The sequence below is a fragment of the Polyodon spathula genome, chromosome 22 (genome assembly GCF_017654505.1).
Source record: "Polyodon spathula isolate WHYD16114869_AA chromosome 22, ASM1765450v1, whole genome shotgun sequence".
NCBI classification, from domain to species: Eukaryota; Metazoa; Chordata; class Actinopteri; order Acipenseriformes; family Polyodontidae; genus Polyodon; species Polyodon spathula.
Window position 1 is genome coordinate 9596679 of NC_054555.1, and position 5333 is coordinate 9602011.

General features: G+C 36.0%; 1 non-coding gene across 1 annotated transcript; it reads right to left on the reverse strand.

Moving 5' to 3' along the window:
- Positions 1 to 2393: 2393 nt before the first annotated feature.
- LOC121297640 lies at positions 2394 to 2520 on the reverse strand. Its single transcript, XR_005947194.1, has one exon. It is a non-coding gene; the product is annotated as a U6atac minor spliceosomal RNA (small nuclear RNA).
- Positions 2521 to 5333: the final 2813 nt, after the last annotated feature.

Below are 5333 nucleotides of genomic sequence, written 5' to 3' on the forward strand. Positions count from 1 at the left end.
TAATTATATATACTGTAATGTGCGTGTTAAGGTAAAAAGTGGTCTCGTTTTAATCTTGTATTATGTCTTGTATGATACTTAAAAAGATAAGACATTTAACTAAAACATTTAACCAAGTACAGAACATAATAATTACCTTAAGATACATACTGTATTGCAAACATGACTGGGAAACATTTGTGAGTGTGTGTGTGTGTGTGTACTGTGTTGGTAATACATTAAATTAATTTATAAATTTAACTCTACATATAATATATAGTGATAAATATTTAGGCTAGTGGATATACAAAAAAAACTGTCATAGCTTTATATATATATATATATATATATATATATATATATATATATATATCTGGGATACTATAGGTTATATATCTATATTAACAAGTAATTCATATTATTCATTGCATTAATGGAATGTAGGGGAGTAAAGGTTCCCTTTATCAAGTATTTTGTGTTGTGCAATTCATTTAATAATGAACCCTGCATAATGAATAGCCAACATGTGCAAATGTTTAGATTCCTGTGTGTGAGCTATTAGAATGGAACTGTAATGCAGGTCTAGTAATTTCATGGTGGGTTACTCATTGTGTTATTTGATGATGCAGTGTGAAGAGGTCTTGAATACTTGCTTTTACAAGCTAAATACTAAAAAAATACAGCGTTAGATATTTTACAGTTTTGTGCCTCCTTGCTTATGCCATTATTTTTTTACATCATGCTCAGGAGGCTGTACCATCCCCTAATCACTTGCTGATATAATAGATGATGCTAGGAACATCATTTCAAGTTCTTGGGACTATTCGTTGCAACTGTAGGGGACCTATCTACAATACCCCCATCCCTGGCATTTACTGTAACATACAGTACATATATATATATATATATATATATATATATATATATATTAGATATATGTATAGATGTCCAGTCATATGCATTTCCATATATCTGAAAGGTGCAGTTTTAAAAGAATTACATTTTAAAGCCATCGGGTATTTTAATTTTAAAGAATATAATCTGTTTGCAATTTTAACCCTTTCAGTTCTGAAGGTCACACCTTATCTTAGCAGTGTATGCTAACATAGAACGTGAGAAATTACATTGGCGCTTCAGAGGACTCCTAGGTCCCAGTCTAAGGTAGTGTATAAATATATAAAGAAAAAAAAAATCTGTCCTGGTCTCATATATACTCGAAAAGGAGTCGATTCTTCAGCTCGACAAAAATAATTCTGGTCTGAAAGGCTTAAGGCAATCGTGCATCAAGAGAGTGAACCCCTTCAACACCAACCAACCAACTCCATAATTGACACAGCTGAGATTAAATGACCTAGCAAGCGAGACAGTACAAACTGAAAGTAATATAAGCAAACTGGGCACTTTCACTTAGCTGTTGCATTGCCAGTTATTTTGTTTTAAAATATTTAGTTTGATATAGTGTTTTTTTTTTTATCTGCACGTGGGAGACTTGCATTGTGAACGGAAGCGCACAGCAGGTGAGATGAATGGACTCATCAGCTTAATCCACTTTAAATACAGGAATTAATAAAAACAGACTCACTGTTAGAAATGGTAATATTGACAACCTTGGAGTATTTGGACCTGTCACCTTTAGATGAATTCAATAGACCCATCTAATTTGTCATCTAAATTAGACAGTAAACAATCAGCAATCAGGGCTCTGTTACAATGAGGTATGACTCAAGTGCAGTTGGCTTTTTTTGTGGGAATTGAATTCCATTATATAAGGTGTCCTAGTTAGCAGGTGAAGAATGAAGTTGCTTCTCACAATTAACCTGTAAGTTAGGACCTTGAGCTGTCATGTAGTGCTCCTTCATTGGGGGGGGTATGAGTTTTTTTTTTATTTTATGCAGCAGAAATTACTACAGGCAATCTTTAAGCATGGACTGCAATTTTCAGTAAATGTACATTTGTATTAGCTCCCACTCCCAGGGACAGATTCATTTTTAGATTTGGCTAAATATTCCCTCTTCCTGTTTACTCTGATAAATGTATTACTTCTCCCACATAATGAACCCAGAATGTCAGGGAGGCGGAAAAGGCTCTGTTTTGTCATAAAGCTCCACCGGGAAATGAATATGTATTAGCACCTCAATGGAACCAAGACAAAATGACCCCTCGGTTATAAAGAAACCTTTTATCACACATACACGTATAGTCTGCTTTCCACAGACACAACTGACCTTGACATTAACCGTCCGACAGTTTTTTTTTTTTCTTTTTTGTCTGGAATCTGAATTTGGGAGGGATGCACAAGGAGTGATGAGAGAGGAAGGGGACACCTGTTTAGCCATATCATCCAAATCAACCGTAGCGATCAATGGGGAGGTACAGATGTCACAGCCAGTAGTATCAGTAGTTGTAGCAGTCGTAGTAGTAGTTGGTTAGAGATGCCACAAAGTAAGTGGCAAAGCCTTAACAGTATGTGTGTTGAAGGACAGTAGGACCTCATCCATTCTTGTCAAGGATGTGCTAACTTTCTCTCCTTTCACTGTAGTAGTAGTAGCAGCAGTAGTATTAATTCCTCTATAAAAACACACATGTTGCTATTATATTATATCTATAATAATAATAATAATAATAATAATAATAATAATAATAATAATAAATAATCCATTATCATTAACCACTTAATCCTTTACAGGGTTGCGTTGAGTCAGAGCCTAACCCAGCAGACAAAGGACTACATTCTGGATGGGACGCCAGTCCATCGCAGGACACCACACACACAAACACAAACACACACACACAAAGGGCAGTTTAGAATGACCAATCAACCTGAACAGCATGTCTTTGGACTGTGGGAGGAAACTGGAGTACCCAGAGAAAACCTACACAGACACGGGTAGAACATGCCAACTCCACACAGACAGACCCCTAGGCCGGAATCAAACCCCGGACCCTGGCAGCGCTAACCACCACGCCACCGTGCCACCCAATAATAATAATGATAATAATAATAATAATAATAATAATAATAATAATAATAATAATAATACACATACTCACAATAACAACATTGCATCCAGGCCAATTGCAAATTCCCCAAAAAGGCCCCCATCAGCAGCTTTCTACTGTAAAGAAAAGACGAGACCTTAGGAAAGCTCAGTATTGAAACTTTCAAATGGTTCAATTAAACATGTTTAATAACTGGAATCTAACACTGCCACATTCTTTCTGGATGCCAAACTTGACATCTATACCCCCCACCCCCCTCGCTATACCTGCCCTACAGACACACATAGGGTATATATTCTCAGCTGTCTGCTACAAGTTTGTAAGTAATGACCATGTATGAGCCATTGTAAGCAATATATTTATTATCAAGCTCCCTTGTTCTTTATCAGAGCTCTTTTTCTCTAGCTGAATTCTTTTCTGACCACACATAGGGCTCCAGTAATCCCCAGTGTTGCTTCCTGAGCCCATTACCTTGGAAAGATAACAGAAGAGTATCATTATCAAAATAAGACAAGCATAGACATTTGGCCCCTTGAGATGCTATGCTTTTTTTTTTATATAATTGTTTTCCTTGGGAATATGTTATAATAAGATTTTTAAACACATCGCTATTAATGTATGCTAGGACCCCAACTCGATTTCAGTCGACAACAACCAGAAAAAGGGCATTTTTCCAATTTTCCTTCTAATGAGAGATGGCCAGGCTTAACCAGACACGTCACAAATTCGAATGGTAATAATTGGCTTCATGTTTCTGTGTATTAAAGGATTGATGTATGGTGTGCTGATGCTTATCAATGTTCTGCAGCCACAGACAGAGCCTGGGAAGTCTCTTTCTAAGTACATTACAATATTTATTTGCAACATTAACCATTACCAGAGCTAGAGTGACACACTATGTTAATATGTGTGCTTTAACTTTGGAAACATAAGCATCATTCGTTTGAAACATTACTGATATATAAAAAAAATAATAATAATAATAATAATAATAATAATAAAACAAACAGAGCTGCAAAGATTTTTGAAAAATATTTTTGAATAGAATGAGAATTGGACATATGGCATTGAGTCACCATCTTTTTACAATAGGGAAGCATGTAGATGGATTATGTGGATATTATCAAAGGTTGGAAACTGTACATGCATGAAGAATCATGCATGTTGTGTGGTGGATCGTTTCTGGATTAGATAGTCAACAGGTATTGCAGTCTTTCTCGAAATGTTTTACCCTTATCCAGATTCACAGTTGCCAGTGAATACTTTAACAACACACATGATCATTGCACACAGTGTTCATTGCTGCAGTGCCTTGAACTCAAGTCTAGTTGTACACAAAGCTCTTCCAATGGACACTTTTTTTTTTTATCAAGTTCATTGCTTGGGAGCATTCTGTGCCAGTAGGGAAAGGTTCAGCACCAAAGAAGCTCATCCAAGTAGCCATGCCGACCTAACAGTTAATTCCAGTTCGAACAGAAAGCGAGTCACGTAGCCCCCCTCGAATCTCCAGTCCCCTCAGATTAAGCACAGTCCTTGTGTAACAGAGTCCTATCTGTCTGTACTGCAGAAACATTCCAATTGACGACATGCAGTCTTCTTCCTCATAGAATGTGTACGCCTGTTGTGGAAGCAAATATACTTAAAATTTTAGTCATCCTCTGAATGAGCTCATTATGCTTCAGGCTCTTAAACCTCGGTGAAGGTATTATTTCAGCAGCAGTTGAAATAATTACCGACTCCGCAGTTGACCTCTGGGTCAGAGAACACATTTTCCATTTGCAGTAATAAAGTTGGTTTACACAGTAACTAAATCATTTGGAGGATATTTTGTTGACATGCTTTCTGTATTAATAGCGATTTAATTACTGTACAAATCACTTACTGTACAAATACACTTATAAAACAAATGCAATTAAAATACGAGTAGCTGTGTTTAATTAAAGTTCATTGTACCATCTGGTACCTATTTTATCATTTCATATGCTTTAAGACAAGATTAAATACAACACTAATAATAATAATAATAATAATAATAATAATAATAATAATAATAATAATAATAATATGTGCTTTTAGAGTAGGTGGATTTATTAAAGTTTCAATGTCATTTTCTTCTGAAAATTTTAATCAAGGTCAAGCTTGAAGGTGTCTGCTTGAGCTCTGGCCAGAGGAGAAATAGTCCCTGACCCGCTGGATATACAGAGTCAATCCGATGTGCTTTCTGTGGAATCCTCTGTGAATACCAACAACTTTGCAGACCCAGGACACAAACCTTCTCCCATCTGACTGTATTATTCACCCTAAGCAACTCAGGGACTCATAAAAGCAAGCTTTATGGTACCACTGTATATAAT